We start from the raw sequence: 18008 nt of genomic DNA on the forward strand, positions 1-18008 counted from the left end.
CAATGGGACAGGCTCCACCTGAACCGGGATGGGACCCGTGTCCGAGCAGAAAGGGTAAATCAGGAGGTGGCAAAGGCTTTAAATTGGTAAGATGGGGGGAGGGATCTACAAGAAATGTAGCCAGCCTAAATATAAACAAAATAGGAAAAGAGAGCATATGAAAGAATAAAGTAAGGGAGGACATTCATGGCAAGGGAATAAATAGAGTTGTAGAACAGAAGACTAAAAATATGGTTAAACATAAAGTGAGAGGAAATCCTATTAAAAATGAGTTAAACTGTCTGTACAACAATGCACACAGTGTCTGTAATAAAACAGGGGAGCTGGAGGCAATCATACGTTGTGAAGAACCAGACATAGTAGGGATTACTGAGAAATGGCTACAGAAAAATCAGGACTGGGAATTAAACATTGCAGGGTATAACATATTTAGAAAAGATAGGGAGGGAAAAAGAGGAGGTGGAGTACCTGTACTTATTAGGGATAACATAATGGCAGTAGAAAAAAGTGATGCAGATATCAGCAAGACAAAAATAGAATCCATATGGATAGAGATATAAGATAATAAAGGATCACACTAATAGGCGTAGCCTACAGACCACCTAATAGTGGAAGGGAGGTGGATGAAGAAATATGCAGACAAATTAGGGAAATGAGTAAAAAACATAGAATAATAATCATGCGGGATTTCAACTACCCTGATATTAATTGGACAGAAGAGGTAGGTAAAGGGGATAAGGGAATGGAGTTCCTACAATGTGTACAGGACTCCTTTCTAACCTAATATGTAAAAAGCCCAAAAGGGAGGATTCACTTTTGGATCTAGTAATGGGGAATGAACCAGAGCAGATAAGAGAAGTAAAGGTAGGGGAATATATAGGCAATAGTGACCATAATATAATACGCTTTAAGATGATAATTGAGAAGGACATAAGTATGATGAAAACCAAATTAATAGATTGGAGAAAAGCTGATTTTGAGGGGCTGAGAATAGAACTTGGGGAAAAAAATGGGCAACAATATTGGCAAACAACGATGTAGAAAAGCAATGGGAAACATTTAAAACGGTGTTCAGCTGTGTGCAGGAAAAATATATTCCGCTGAAAGGAAAGAACAAACTAAACAATAATGAGACTCCATGGATGAATAAAGCCATAAGGGAACAATTGAGGGTAAGGAAAGAGGCATACATTGAGTGCATAGACAGCAGTGGAGTGCATGATAAGAGAGAATACGAAAAGATTAGGAGAAAAGTCAAAAAAACAATTAGGGAGACAAAGATGAACTATGAAATTAAATTATCAAGGAACATAAAACAAAATAGTAAAATATTTTATAGGCACGTCAATAAAAAAAGGAAGGTTGGGATGGGAATAGGGCCATTAAGGGATAGTCAGGGTAATACCACAGCTAACAATAGAGAGATGGCAGAAATATTAAATAATTATTTTGCTTCAGTATTTACCAGGGAGATAGAACAGGTGCACATGACATTGGATGATGAGATTAGTAAAGAGATAAGTGCATTTAAAATAAAAAAGGGGATTTTCAGCCTTCTGATATCATGCACATATATTTTCCATGAGGATATATTAAATAAATTAACCAAACTCAAAGAGGATAAAACCTCTGTTGCATTCACACATTTTAAAAGAATCTAGGGAAGAGATAGCAGAGGCATTACTATGCATATTTAATAATTCGTTAGAAAAAGGAGAGGACTGGCGGATAGCTAACGTAATACCGATATTTAAGAAGAGGGATAGAACATGTCCAGGGAATTATAGACCAGTCAGCTTAACATCGGTAGTAGGAAAAATAATGGAATCCCTACTAAAGGAGAAACTAGAAGAACTTCTAGAAACCAAAAATATAATAATGAATAGTCAACATGGATTTCAAAAGGGAAAGTCTTGCTTGACCACCCTTATTGAATTTTTTGAAGAGGTAACAGAGAGAGTAGACAAGGGTAATGCAGTAGATGTAATTTATCTGGATTTTCAAAAGGCCTTCGATAAGATACCCCATAATAGACTGATGAACAAGGTCAGAGAATGCGGAGTCAGGGGACAAGTAGCAGAATGGATTACTGGCTGGCTTCAGGACAGAAAGCAGAGAGTAGAAGTAAAGGGTAGCTATTCACAGTGGCAGAAGGTGGATAGTGGTGTTCCACAAGGATCAGTGCTGGGATCACTGCTGTTCACAATTTACATTAATGATTTAGACTTAGAAATCAAAAATACAATTTCTAAATTTGCGGATGACACCAAATTGGGGGTGATAGTCAATACTGAGGAGGACTGCAACAAGTTATAGGAGGACATTAATAAACTTGCAGAATGGGCATTTAATTGGCAAATGAAGTTCAACACAGATAAATGTGAGGTATTACATTTTGATAGGAAGAACAGGGAGGTCACTTATCACTTGGAGGGTGCGAGTCTAGGTGTGGTAGAGGAACAAAGGGATCTAGGAGTACAAATACACAAATCACTAAAAGTTGCGACAAGGCCATAAAAAAGCAAACCAAGCACTAGGGTTTATTTCTAGAGGGATTGAATTGAAAAGTAGGGAAGTTATGCTAAACCTGTATCGAACCTTGGTTAGTCCACACTTAGAGTATGTGTACAATGCTGGTCGCCATACTATAAAAAGGATATAGAGGCACTGGAGAGGGTGCAGAGAAGATTTACAAGGATGATACAGTACCAGAAATGCAAGGGTATACATATCAGGAAAGGATGAACAGGCTGGATCTCTTTTCTCTTGAAAGAAGAAGGCTGAGGGGTGACCTAATAGAGGTCTTTAAAATTAAGAAAAATGTTGATAGAGTGGATACAGAGAGAATGTTTTCACTTGTGGGGAAAAGCATTACTAGAGGCCATCAATATAAGATAGTCATCAAGAAATCCAATGGGGAATTCAGAAGAAATTTCTTTACCCAAAGAGTGGTGAGAATGTGGAACTCGCTACCACAGGAGTGGTTGAAACGAATAGTATAGATGCATTTAAGGGGAGGCAAGACAAACATATGAGGGAAAAGGGAATACAGGGTTATGCTGATAGATTTAGATGAGGAAAGACGGGAGGAGGCTCATGTGGAGCATAAACGCCGGCATGGATGGGTTGGGCCGATTGGCCTGTTTCTGTGCCGTATATCCTATGTAATCCTATGTAATGAACCAGTCTGGTGAACCTTTGTTGCACTCCCTCTGTGGCAAGTATATCCTTCCTTAGGTAAGGAGGCCAAAACTGTACACAATACTCCAGGTGTGGTCTCACCAGGGCCCTATATAATTGCAGTAAGACATCTTTACTCTTATACTCAAATCCTCTTGTAATAAAGGCCAACATGCCATTTGCTTTCCTAATTGCTTGCTGTACCTGCATGTTAACTTTCAGTGATTCGTGTCAAGGACACCCAGGTCCCTATGAACACTAACATTTCCCAATCTCTCACCATTTAAAAAATACTCTGCTTTTCTATTTTTCCTACCAAAATGGATAACTTCACATTTCTCCACATTACATTCCATTTGCCATGTTCTTGCCCACTCACTTAGCCTGTCTATATCCCCTTGAAGCCTCCTTGCATCCTCCTCACAACTTACATTCCCACCCAGCTTTGTATCATCAGCAAATTTGGATATATTACATTTGATACCCTCATCCAAATCATGAATGTAGATTGTGAATAGCTGAGGCCCAAGCACTGATCCTTGCGGTACCCCAATAGTTGCAGCCTGCCAACCTGAAAATGACCTGTTTATTCCTACTCTCTGTTTTCTGTCCATTAACCAATCCTCTATCCATGCTAGTATATTATACCCAATTCCATGAGCCCTAATTTTGTTTAATAACCTCTTGTGTGGCACCTTATCGGATCCCTTCTGAGAATCCAAATACACCACATCCACTGGTTCCCCCTTATCTAATCTGTTAGTTACAACCTCAAAAAGCTGTAGCAGATTCATTAAACACAATTCCCCTTTCATAAATCCATGTTGACTCTGCCCAATCCTATTATTATTTTCTAAGTGCCCTGTTACCATGTCCTTAATAATAGATTCTAGCAGTTTCTCTGCTACTGATGTCAGGCTACCTGGTCTGTAGTTCCCGCTTTCTCTCTCCCTCCTTTCTTAAATAGTGTGGTTACATTTGCCACCTTCCAATCTGCGGGCACCATTCTAGAATCTATGGAATTTTGGAAATTGACGACCAATGCATCCAGTGTCTCTATCGCTACCTCTTTCAAAATCCTAGGATATAGGCCATCAGGTCCAGGAGATTTATTGGCTTTCAGTCCCATTAATTTCTCCAGTACTATTTTTTACTAATATTAATTTTTTTCAGTTCCTCATTCTCGCTAGACCCTTGGTGCTCCACTATTTCCAGTAATTTTTCTTGTCTTCCGTGAAGGCAGACACAAAAGGCTGGATTTTACTCACCGAGATGAGTTGGGGGCGGGACTGCTGCCTTCCGAGTTCTAGACTCGCCCCCAGCGACATCCGACACACAGATGCTATTTTCCCCGATTGGCCTTGTTAAGCCTGCCCTGCAGGCTTGCCAGCCAATTAAGTGAAAGGCGATGTCAGTTGATGACGCTTCATCTGCCAGTTTTCTTAAAGGGACATGAACCATCTATTTTTAACAGATGATTTGACAATGTTTGACAGCATTGAGGTGCTGTCAAATATTGACAATCACTGTACAAAGGTGAGCCCTTGCACCCAGGCTATCCAATTACTCCCTCCTTAGGATAAAACAGATGGCAGCTGCAGGTGAGGGTACAGAAGCAATCTGTCACTTATCCCAATGAGGTAAGGCCACACAAACACTTCAAAGCTTGTCACCTACAGAAAAATCTAAACACATTAAAAATGACTTTCCCCACATCTCCTTGTACAGGAATAGCCATATTTCAGAAAGATACACCATCCTATGAATGGAATTTTGACTTTATTACAACATGAAAACTGGGTTTAAAAATCTAAAAGCCTCAATGACACAAGCTGTAAACAGAATACAGGCTTTTGAGATAAGATCAGTTGTTAACACAAAGCTGTAAACACCATACAAGCTTTGAAATGGGAATTGGTTGTTAATACTAAAACAATGGCCCTATTGAAGCAAAGAGTTGGAGTTTCCAAGAAGTCTGTAGTTTGGGAGAAACACAATACCATTACCCAGTTTAAAGTGTCATAAAACTAACACTTCGAACAGAAACTCAGAACATTAAAGAACCATATGCCTTGATAAATATCACATCAAATGAAAGACAGGAGACATAATTCTTAATACAACCAATTGAAGTAGCTAAGAAATGCATAGAACACCCTAGTTGAAGTGTTTTTAATTTACATGTTGTAAAAGATATCAACAGAAAACTTTGTAAATATTACATCAATAGAGGCACCAACCAATCACATTGTGTTTGTATTGAACTTGGAACAGTCCCTCTACACCTCCATCCCCCACCCGGATGGCCTGAGGGCACTCCGCTTCTTCCTTGAACAGAGGCCCGACCAGTCCCCATCCACCATGACCCTCCTCCGCCTGGCTGAACTTGTTCTCACATTGAACAACTTTTCCTTTAACTCCACTCATTTCCTCCAAATCAAAGGTGTTGCCATGGGTACCTGCATGGGTCCTAGCTATGCCTGCCTTTGCGTGGGCTATGTGGAACAATCTTTGTTCCAGTCCTACTCGGGTCCCCTCCCTCACCTCTTTTTCCGATACATTGATGACTGTATCGGTGCCGTTTCCTGCTCTCGCCCCGAACTTGACAATTTCATTCACTTTGCCTCCAATTTCCACCCTTCCCTCACCTTCACATGGTCCATCTCGGACTCTTCCCTTCCCTTCCTCGACTTCTCTGTCTCCATCTCTGGGGATAGGTTATCGACCAATATTCACTACAAGCCCACTGACTCCCACAGCTACCTGGACTACACTTCCTCCCACCCCGCTTCCTGTAAGGACTCTATTCCATTCTCCCAGTTTCTCCGCCTCCGCCATATCTGCTCCGACGACGCCACCTTCCACACCAGTGCTTCAGACATGTCTTCCTTTTTCCGCAACCGAGGATTCCCCTCTACTGTGGTTGACACTGCCCTCGACCGTGTCAGTTCCATCTCCCGCACTTCTGCCCTCACCCCTGCCCCTCCCTCCCGGAACCACGATAGGGTTCCCCTTGTCCTCACCTTTCACCCCACCAGCCTCCACATTCAATGGATCATCCTCCGGCATTTCCGCTACCTCCAAAGTGATCCCACCACCAAACGTATCTTCCCCTCCCCTCTCCTTTCAGCATTCCGCAGGGACCGCTCCCTCCGAGACACCCTAGTCCACTCCTCTATCACCCCAAACAGCCCTTCCCCTTCGCCTGGCACCTTCCCGTGCAAGCAGAGGAGATGTAACACCTGCCCCTATACCTCCCCCCTTCCCACTGTCCAGGGCCCCAAACACCCCTTCCAGGTGAAACAGTGATTTACTTGTACTTCTCGCAATCTAGTATACTGTATTCGCTGCTCATGATGCGGTCTCCTCTACATTGGGGAGACCAAACGCAGATTGGGTGACCGCTTTGCAGAACACCTCCGTTCAGTCCGTAAGGGTGACCCCGAGCTTCCGGTCGCCTGTCATTTTAATTCACCGCTCCATTCCCACTCGGACCTCACCGTCCTTGGCCTCTTGTATTGTTCCACGGAAGCTCAACGTAAACTCGAGGAACAGCACCTCATCTTCCGATTAGGCAGTCTGCAGCCTTCCGGACTCAATATCGAGTTCAACAATTTCAGATCATAAGCTCGGCCCCCATTTCATTTTCTCTTGTATTTGTTCCACTCCTTTCCCCCCCCTTTCCTTTTGTTTCTCTCTCACACCTGGCAGCTATCTTTTGCCCTGCCAGTACACTTTACACCTAATCCCAGCCTATTACCATCTCGTCTAGCTTCTAATCTCTTTTACTTCTTTTGTTTCTTTTATTCTTTTGTCCGATCGCAGCCCTGCCTTCGATCTAGTTTCTTTTCTTTCCAGTTTTGAAGAAGGGTCCAACCCGAAACGTCAACTCAAATTTCTCTCCACGAATGTTGCCTGACCTGCTGAGTTTTTCCAGCATTTTCTGTTGTTATTTCGGATTTCCAACATCTGCAGTATTTTGCTATCGTAGGAGTCACGACATCTGCTTCCAACCAGCTAAGGTGATTTAAGAGATGAATAGAAGTCCTTTGTAAGAATGGCATCAAATAGATACATCTGTCATAACCATTTTATATGATAAGTTTTGAAACACATACACAGCAGGCAGAAGTCTGCAAGCTAACAGCTGAATTGACAGTAAGAATAAGAAAGAAGTCAACAGAGAAATGACTAGAGATAATTAGCTTACATCAGCAGAAAACTTCAAAGGATATACCACTGCAAAAAGGGTATAAAATATGGAACTTTCAGTTAGGAAGTCAGAAGTCGCTGAAAGGGGCAAGCGATTCTGTCACTCTTCAGAGGCAGGCTCTGTAAGTTTTTTACTCTTTGAGTCTCGGGGAACAAAAAGGTACTTTTATTTGATTTTGATGGATATCCTGGATTAGAAATAAGTAAGAAATGTAAAAATGTAACGAAATTAAGATTTGAGAATAAGAATTGTAAGCTATTTGTTTTTAGAACTGTTAATGTTGCAACGGAAATCATCAGCTGTTAACTACATGTCGGTTCTTTAATAAATCTATATATTTTTAGAATTGTCTCACAGATAACTTCTGTATCAAACTCGCAAACTCAATCTCTGTACACTCTTTGGTGAGGAGTTACAGAATTCTGGGGGAATATTCCGGACACTCATAATATCTGGAAGGTTATACTCTAGTTAAACTTATTAAAAGTGCTATCTGGAGGATGGTAACATCCTCAAGTCATTCCTTTCCTTTAGGGAGAGATAGTCTGGACCTTTAGACCCAATTAAGCATCTCTAGGATTCGGCTAACTCTAACTTTAGTTGAAGGTGAATGTCTGGGGAATACGCCTGATCCGGGGTAGCCTGAAAAGGGCTAGGACTAGTAATTATCCCTTCATCCTTACCTCTGATACTCACCAGTGTCCCATTGGATCCTTCACACCACTTCTGCAGCTGTCGTCTATACACAAACATTACAACAGACCCACAGCAAGCCTCACTTACCCTGGTGAGGTTCCCCGATGTCGGGAAGCTCACAGCAGAAGTCTCAAAATGGGAAAATGCCTCTTAACTGCCTGACAGTTAAGTGGCTATAATCCTCTTCCCGCCACTAGGAGTCGGTCCCTGCACAAATCAGGGACCCGACTCCCGGGAAGATTGTTTGGAGGTGGGTTGGGAGTGGGTTCGGGACCCGCTTCCATTCTTTTTGATTTTGCCAGCAGTCCCATCTCCAAACCCACCTCCTCAGGGCTGGTAAAATCCAGCCCAAAGTATTTGTTTAATTTCTCTGCCATTTCCTTATTCCCCAGTATAATTTCTCCTGTCTCAGCCTGTAAGGGACCCACATTTACTTTCGCTAATCTTTTCCTTTTTACATACCTATAGAAGCTTTTACAGTCTGTTTTTATGCCTCTCACTAGTTTACTCTCATATTCTATTTTCCCTTTCTTTATCATTTTCTTGGTCCTCTTTTGCTGAATTCTAAAATCCTCTCAATCCTCAGGCTTACTATTCTTTTCGACAACATTATAAGCCTCTTCCTTTGAACATAAGAACATAAGAAATAGGAGCAGGAGCAGGCCATTTGGCCCCTCAAGCCTGCTCCACCACCCAATGAGATCATGGACGATCCAACTTTGGCCTCAACTTCACTTTCCTGCCCGCTCCCCATAACCCTTGACTCCCCTGTTACTCAAAAATCTGTCTATCTCAGCCTTGAATATAGTCAACGACTCAGCTTCCACAGCTCTCTGGGGTAAAGAATTCCAAAGATTCACAACCCTCTGAGAGAAGAAATTCCTCCTCATCTCCATCTTAAATGGGCGACCCCTTATTCTGAGACTATGCCCCCTCGTTCTAGGTTCTCCCACAAGGGGAAACTTCCTCTCAGCATCCACCCTGTCCAACCCCCTCAGAATCTTGCATGTTTCAATAAGATCACCTCTCATTCTTCTAAACTCCAATGAGTATAGGCCCTACCTGCTCAACCTTTCCTCATAAGACAACCCTTCCATTCTAGGAATCAACTTAGTGAACCTTCTATGAACTGCCTCCAATGCAAGTATATCCCTCCTTAAATAAGGGGACCAAAACTGTCCACAGTACTCTAGGTGTGGTCTCACCAGCACCCTGTACAGTTGTAGCAAATCTTCTCTGCTTTTATACTCTATCCCCCTTGAAATAAAGGTCAACATTCCATTTGCTTTCCTAATTACTTGCTGCACCTGCATGTTAACCTTTTTTTGTTTCATGTACGAGGACACCCAAATCCCTCTGTACCGTTGCATTCTGTAGTCTTTCTCCATTTAACTAATATTTTTCTTTTCTATTCTTCCTACCAAAGTGGATAACTTCACATTTTCCCACATTATACTCCATCTGCCAAATTCTTGCCCACTCACTTAACCTATCTATATCCCTTTGCAGTCTCTTTGGGCTGGATTTTGTCAATGGGAAGCTTTTGGAGGTGGGACTGCTGCTTGCCAGTTTTCAATCCCGCCTCCATCAGCTTCTGGCCAACTAGTGGGATTTTCCCCTGATTGACCTTGTTAAGCCCACCTAGCGGGCTAAACTGGCCAATTAGGGGGAAGTCACTGACAGAGCACGTCAACGTCTGACGTGCCATCTGTCAAGATTTCTTGAAAGAAGAAATGTCAGCATTTGACAGCTCTGTGAAGCTGTTAAACACTGACATTCCGTGTAGTTTGATGAGTTCTTGTGTTCAGGACTCATCAAACCTTTCAACTTTGCAGAAATCACCTGGCTGTTGGTTCGGAGGATCCAACAGTCAGCCTGTGAAATCTACAATGAAGATGTCGGGACTCCAGATCCACAGCGGCTGAAGGCTGTAGGCAGAAACAAAGGTAAGTGAACATTTTATAACACTTAACACTCACCTTACACACTTACCACTCCACACTTGCAGCCATCACTCATCTCTACATCTCACTTTCAGACCCCGCAGACCTCCGTCTCGTCTCCTGCACCCTGGCGGGGTTCTCTCCGAGGTCGGGAAGCCTGCACTTCGGTGCTAAAAATAGGGATAATCCTTTTTTCTGCCTGTTAACTACCTGTTAACAGGCAGGTAATAGGATTTAATCCCTTTCCTGCCTTGAGGAGATGGGACCCAGGGCAGGACGGCTTCCCGCCTCCTGGCAAAAGGGCACGGAGGCAGGTTGGGGGCGAGTTTGCCAGCCGCCCCCAAATCCCGCAACTTTACTGGCAGTCCCGCCTCCATACCCGCCTCCTCGGGGCTGACAAAATCCAGCCCATAATGTCCTCCTCACAACTTGCTTTCCCACTTATCTTTGTAATGTCCACAAATTTGGCTACAATGCACTCACTTCCTTCATCCAAGTCATTAATATAGATTGAAAATAGTTGAGGCCCCAGCACTGATCCCTGTGGCACCCCAATAGTTACAGATTGCCATCCTGAAAATGATCCATTTATCCTGACTCTCTGTTTTCTGTTAGTTAACCAATCCTCTATGCAATCTAATATATTACCCCCAACACCAAGAGCTCTTATCTTATGCAGTAACTTTTTATGTGGCACCTTGTCGAATGCCTTTTGGAAATCCAAATACACTATATCTACTGGTTCCTCTTTATCCACCCTGCTTGTTATCTCCTCAAAGAACTCTAATAGATTTGTCAAACACGATTTCCCTTTCATAAAACCATGTTGGCTCTGTTTGATTGTATTATGATTTTCTAAATGCCCTGCTATTACTGCCTTAGTAATGGATTTGAGCATTTTGCGAATGACAGATGTTAGGCTAACTGGCCTATAGTTTCCTGCTTTCTGTCTCCCTCCTTTTTTTGAATGCGGTTTTCCAATCCATTGGGACTTTTCCAGAGTCAAGGGAATTCTGGAAGATTACAACCAATGCATCCACTATCTCTGTAGCCACTTCTTTTAAAACCCTAGGATGCAGGCCATCAGGTCCAGGGGGACTTGTCAGCCTTTAGACCCATAAGTTTGCCTAGCACTTTTTCTCTAGTGATAGTGATTGCTTTAAGTTCCTCCCTCCTTTTTGCCCCTTGATTTTCTACTATTACTGGGATGTTTTTAGTGTCCTCTACTGTGAAGCCAGATACAAAATATTTGTTCAATGCCTCTGCCATTTCCTTGTTTCCCATTATTATTTCCCTAGTCTCATCCTCTAAGGGACCAACATTTACTTTAGCTACTCTCTTCTTTTTATATACCTGTGGAAGCTCTTACTGTCAGTTTTTATATTTCTTGCTAATTTACTCTCATAAGCTATTTTCTCCCTCTTTATTATTTTTTAGTCATCCTTTGCTGGTTTCTAAAATGTTCCCAATCTTCGAGCCTACCACTAATCTTTGCAACATTGTATGCCTTTTCTTTCAATTTGATACCACCCTTACCTTCCTTGGTTAGCCATGGTTGATTCATCCTTCTCTTCGAGCCTTTCTTTCTCACTGAAATATATCTTTGTTGAGAGTCATAAAATATCCCTTTAAATGTCTGCCACTGCTTTTCTACCATCTTACCTTCTAATCTATTCTCCCAGTCCACTTTAGCCAACTCTCCCCTCATACATTTGTAATTGCCTTTATTTAAGTTTAATACTCTAGTTTCAGACCCAAGTTTCTCACCTTCAAACTGAATGTGGAATTCAATCATGTTATGATCACTCTTCCCTAGAGGATCCTTTACTTTGAGATCATTAATTAATCCTGTTTCATTACACATTACCAGATCTAAAATAGCCTGTTCCCTGGTTGGTTCCACAACATATTGTTCCAAGAAACTGTCCCAAATACACTCTATGAACTCGTCCTCAAGGCTACTTTTGTCTATTTGATTTGTCAAATCTATATGAAGATTAAAATCACTCATGATTATTGCAGTACCTTTCTTACAAGCCCCCATTATTTCTTGATTTATACTCTGTCCTACAATGTAGCTACTGTTGGGGGGCCTATAGACTACTCCCACCAGTGCCTTCTGTCCCTTACTATTTCTTACCTCCACCCAAATTGATTCTAAATCTGGAACTTCCAAGCCAAGATCATTTCTCACTATTGTACTGATCTCATCCTTTATTAACAGAGCTACCCCACCTCCTTTTCCTTTCTGTCTATCCTTCCGAAATGTCAAATACTCCTGAATATTCAGTTCCCAGCCTTGGTCATATTGCAACCACGGGGCAAATTTTGCCAGCCCTGGGGAGGCGGGTGTGGAGGCGGGACTGCCGGGAAAATGGCAGCAACTGGGAGCAGGTACCGAACCCGCTCCTAACCTGCCTCCGTGCCATCTTCCCGGGAGGTGGGTCCCCGACTCGCACAGGGACCCGTCTCCTCAAGGCGGGAAGGGGATTACAGCCAATTAACTGCCTGTTAACAGGTAGTTAGCAGGCAGTTAAGAGACTTATCCTCATTTTACCCCTGCAAGTGTGGGCTTCTCAATGGTTGCGAACCTCACCAGGGGCAGCAAGGCGAGCAGTGGGTCTGCGCGGGTGAGAGGGATCGACAAGTCCACTGTGGAGGTGAGTGATGGGTGCAAGTGTGGAGAGGTAAGTATGAGAAAAAGTTTACTTATCTTTGTTTCTTCCTGCAGGCTTCAACCCTTGGGGACCCGGAGGTGCCTCATCTCAACGGCAGAGATGACAGAATGGCTGCTGCATTCTCAGATGCAGCAGCCATCTGATTTCTGCTAAGGAAAGAGGTTTGGTGAGTCTTCAGTCCAAGGGCTCACCTTAGAACAAAGATTGTTAGTGTTTGACAGCTTCTCAAAGCTGTCAAACACTGACAATTCATCTGACAAGTCAGTGGCCACGATTTTATGAACCTTGGTGGGGCCAGGGGCGGGTGTCGTCAGTGGCGGGTCCCGACCCCGCTGCTGGCTCCAGCCCACTGTGTAGAATGAATTTCCCTTGACTTGTTAAGCCCGCTTAATGCATTTCCCAGCCAATTAGAGGAAGCAGGTCTGGTGACGTCATTTGATGACACGTCATCAGCTGATTTCCTTAAAGGGACCATGGCCAACTTTATTTTGACATTTGTGCTGTCAGTGTTCTACAGCATTGAGGTGTTACAAACATTGACAATGACTACAAAGAGGTGCAGGGCTGCACCCAGGCTTTCCCTTGACTCCTTCCATATGCTTATGGAGGGAGTCACAGCACATAGGATGGTCCTCTTCCCTTCCCATGGATGGAAGAGACCTCCCCAGGAGATCAACACAGCCTGGTTGCACATTGCAGAGGAGGTCACAAGCAGGGATGTGGTTAGGAGGACCTGGGTGCAGTGCCACAAAAGTTTCAATGATCTCAGTAGATCATGAAACGTTCGTACAAAGCCACATTCAACCTCATCCTGCTGTGCCGCTCATCACATCCCCATCACTCTGCCTTCCCTACCCTACTCCTGCTCATCCTTACTCACACCAACTTACCTTGCACCTCCATCCATCCCTCTCTATCTACATTATCACATCCCCATCTCACTAGCCACCCCTCACACTCACCCTCATCCTAGTGCAGTCATACCAACTAACAACACACAGGGTAGGCACTTGGGTGTTTTATGCAATGGTCATGTAAAGTTTCTGTTCATGGAGTGTCAAACATTGAAACCTTTATTTTCAACACTTTGCGTTCTTGGACAGATTTGAGTGCACCTTTGTAAGTAGCTTAGTGAGTTGCAGTGAATGGTGAGATATAACGGTACCACCCCCCCGCAATGGTCATGAATGTGAAAGGAATGGCTTTGATCACTAATGTCCTTTAGAGAAGGAAACCTGCCATCCTTACCCGGTCTGGCCTGTATGAGAATCCAGTCCCACACCAAGGTGGTTGGCTCCTAACTGTCCTCTGAAGTGGCCTAGCAAGCCATTCAGTTGTATGAAAATTGCTCCCAGTGGTTCAAGAAGGCGGCTTACCAACATCTTCTTAAGGCAACTGGGGATCGGCAATAAATGCCAGCCTAACCAATGATGCCCACATCCCGAGAATGGATTAAGAAAAGAGAAAGATCCTATCAAATGATATCTCGCACAAATTTCTAAGTAAGTTAGAGCAACCATAACAATGTTTCATACCTAAATTCAATTCAGTGCAGAAGTCAGCTGTGGAACAAGACAGAATTCACACAATACCAAGAACATTACACAAGTTTGTCTGCAGAGATATAAGCATGATTTATAAGTGATAGAGAACCAGTTTATACCCATAAAGGGCAAGAGCTCTATTTGCCAAAAACACAGCCATGGTCAACTAAAGAGGTAAGGGATAACTTAAGCAAAAGAAAAAGCATACAAGAATGCAAAATCTAGAACAGATCCTGGCGACTGGGAGAGATACAAAGACCAACAAAAGGCGACAAAACAGATAGTGAGAGCTACAAAAGGGAGCATGAAAAGAAACTTGCAAGGGACATCAAAATCAACAAAAAATGTGTTCCAATTGTATTAGGAAAAAGAAGGTAGTCGGCCCCTTGAAAACTTGAAAGCGGTGATACTATAAAAGAAAATAAGGAAATGACGGACATGTTGAATAATTACTTTGTGTCAGTATTTACAGTAGAGGAAGAGGCTGGCATGCCGGAAATCCCAAGGAAACTAATATTGAATTGGGGTGGGGACTCACCAAAATTAACGTACGCAAAATAACAATAATGAAGAAAATACTGGCACTAAAGAGTGACAAATCCCCAGGACCAGATGGTTTCCATTCTAGGGTTTTAAAGGAAGTAGGTGAGCACATTGCAGATGCCCTAACTATAATCTTCCAAAGTTCTCTTGATTCAGGAAATGTTCCTTTAGATTGGAAAATTGCGCATGTCACTCCGCTATTTAAGAATGGTGAGAGAGGGAAACCAGGGAATTATAGACCAGTTAGCCTGACATCTGTTGTCGGGAAATTACTAGAGTCTATAATTAAGGATTGGGTGACTGAACACCTCGAAAACTTTCAGCTGATTGGGGAGAGCCAGCATGGATTTGTAAAATGTAGGTCACGCCTGACAAACCTAATTGAATTTTTGGAGCGATGACTAAATTAGTGGATGGGGGAATGTCTATGGATGTTATTTATATGGACTTCTAGAAGGCATTTGATAAAATTCCTCATAAGAGACTGTTAGCTAAAGCTGAAGCTCATCGAATTGAAGGTAAATTATTGATCTGGTTGGAAAATTGGCTGAGCGGCAGGAGACAAAGAGTAGGAATAATGGGTAGGTACTCAAATTGGCAGGATGTGACTATTGGTGTCTCGCGGGGATCAGTGTTGGGGCTTCAACTATTCACCGTATTTATTAACAACTATTCACCATATTTATTAACATATCCAAGTTTGCTGATGACACAAAGATAGGCGGCATTGTAGGCAGTGTAGATGGAAGCATAAAATTACAAAGTGATATTAATAGATTAAGTGAATGGGCAAACTGTGGCAAATAGATTTGAATGTAGGCAAATGTGAGGTCATCCACTTTGGACCTAAAAAGGATAGAACAGGGTATTTTCTAAATGGTGAAAAACTAAAAACAGTGGTGGTCCAAAGAGACTTGGGGGTTCAGGTACATGGATCATTAAAATGTCATGGACAGGTACAGAAAATAATCAAAAAAGCTAATGGAATGCTGGCCTTTATATTTAGAGGACTGGAATACAAAGGGGTAGAAGTTATGCTACAGCTTTACAAAGCCCTAGTTAGACAACACCTGGAGTACTGTGAGCAGTTCTGGGCACCACACTTTAAGAAGGATATATTGGCCTTGGAGGGAGTGCAGCGTAGGTTTACTAGAATGATACCTGGACTCCAAGGATTAAATGACGAGAGAGATTACACAAATTAGGGGTGTATTTTCTGGAATTTAGAAGGTTAAGGGGTGATTTGATCGAAGATTCAGGATATTAAGGGGAACTGATAGGGTAGATAGAGAGAAACTGTTTCTGCTGGTTGGGGAGTCTAGGACTAGTCTAAAAATTAGAGTCAGATCTTTCAGGAGTGAAGATAGGAAACACTTCTACACACAAAGGGTGGCACAAGTTTGGAACTCTCTTCTGCAAATGGCAGTTGATGCTGGGTCAATTGTTAATTTTAAGTCTGAGATTGATCGATTTCTGTTAACCAAAGGTATTAAGGGATATGGGGCAAAGGCGGGTATGTGGAGTTAGGTCACAGATCAGCCATGATCTCATTGAATGGTGGAGCAGGCTCGAGGGGCTCAATGGCCTCCTCCTGCTCCTATGTTCCTAATGCAGGACAAATGTCTGTTTACAGTGATGCATACTGTGGCAGATCTGAACATTTTTATAGGATTGTGTCAGACATACAGTGGTTCAAAAATCATGTTTTCACGTCAGAGTAACAAAAGAGTTAATAATATCAAGGAAGCAAACCCGTTTATCTTCTGATCAAAAGCCACAGTCTGAACTTTAGGTGAATGAGACACGCAGCTTGTGACGACGTCCATATCCCCTGCCACGAACATTCCTCACTGTAATGCACATAACGTCCACAAATAAAAATGCAATCAGCTATAATTTGACAATCCGCAGCTTACAATCCACATTTGCATCTGTCGAGATCATTTACTTAAATATAAAAGTTGCAGTTGATTGAAAGTTTTCTATTTCACTACCAACAATGTCTGACAGAATCCAACTGGCAGCTTCCTAGAATCACTGCTCGTGAATCCCATCAGTAGAGGCTGGCAATCCACCAAAGCACTGACAAAACATATGGCGCAATTCTGGGCCCTGCACGTGAGATAAACAAGACAATTTCCCATACCACCGTGTGAGACTCTGACCAACTCCAATGAGATTACGCTGGTTATGTTCTGGCGTTGAAGCTCATAAACAGGTTGTGCAAGGCGCTGACGAACTGTTGTCCAGTTAAACTTGTTACATTCTGTGCAAGCCAACAGTAACTAGCTGTTTTATAGCTGATTGCATTTTTATTTGCGAACGTTGTGCGCGTTTATTTATTTTGCATCTGCTTATTTGTGGAGTAGAGTAAAATTGGCAATTATCCCAGGACATGTTGGCTTGTTAGCTCTGTATCACTCTTAACTGAGACCCAGTTATGCTTCAGGTATCAGTTTAAGCCCAGTACCTGCTTAAAGTTATACTGTCGGCTCCCTTCCACTCTACACATGTCCTGCTTACATTTAAATGTCACCGTCAGTGTTAGTCAGGCAGATGGGACACCCAGCTTTTCACCAACGTTAACACATGGAAAAATAGAGTTTAATACTAGCTCGTGTAGTTCCTATTTTCAAAAAAGGGAACAAATCGATTATCAGCTGGGATTATTAGCCTGACATCCATTATTGGGAAGATATTAGAAGGGAATTTAAGAGATGCCCTTTACGATCACTGGGAAAGGGAAGGGGCCATTAGAAATTCACAACACGGCTTCTGAAAAGTGTCTCATCTCATGATGCTCTGGTAGGTTTGATGGGTCAGCGGGTCTTCTCTTGTCCATCAATTTAATGTGTTAGAACATAAGAACATAAGAAATAGGATCAGGAGTAGGCCAATCGGCCCCTCGAGCCTGTTCCGCCATTCAATAAGATCATGGCTGATCTGATCCTAACTGCCAATCCACTATCACAGAACCATCTCCTGCATCTAACTGAATTAGACACACGAAATAGGAGCAGGATCAGGCTACACGGCCCCTGGGCCCGCTCCGCTACCCACAGGGCCATGACCGATCCGAACCTAGACTCATGTCCAAATTCCTGCCCGCTCCCCGTAACCCTTAATTCCCTTTACTTCTAGGAAACTGTCTATTTCTGTTTTAAATTTATGTAATGATGTAGCTTCTACAGCTTTTTGGGGCAGCATATTC

The 18008-nt window shown here is 42.7% G+C and overlaps 1 long non-coding RNA gene across 1 annotated transcript; it reads right to left on the reverse strand.

Annotated features, from left to right (window-relative positions):
• Positions 1 to 6464: 6464 nt before the first annotated feature.
• On the reverse strand, positions 6465 to 17047 carry LOC147108511 (uncharacterized). The gene is made up of 3 exons (XR_015080721.1): positions 16944 to 17047; positions 16550 to 16647; positions 6465 to 7197 (listed from the first exon to the last, which is right to left on the reverse strand). It is a non-coding gene; the product is annotated as an uncharacterized LOC147108511 (long non-coding RNA).
• Positions 17048 to 18008: the final 961 nt, after the last annotated feature.

Source organism: Somniosus microcephalus, chromosome 13, assembly GCF_052327205.1.
Source record: "Somniosus microcephalus isolate GS21.2 chromosome 13, FLI_Smic_1.0, whole genome shotgun sequence".
Taxonomy (NCBI): Eukaryota; Metazoa; Chordata; class Chondrichthyes; order Squaliformes; family Somniosidae; genus Somniosus; species Somniosus microcephalus.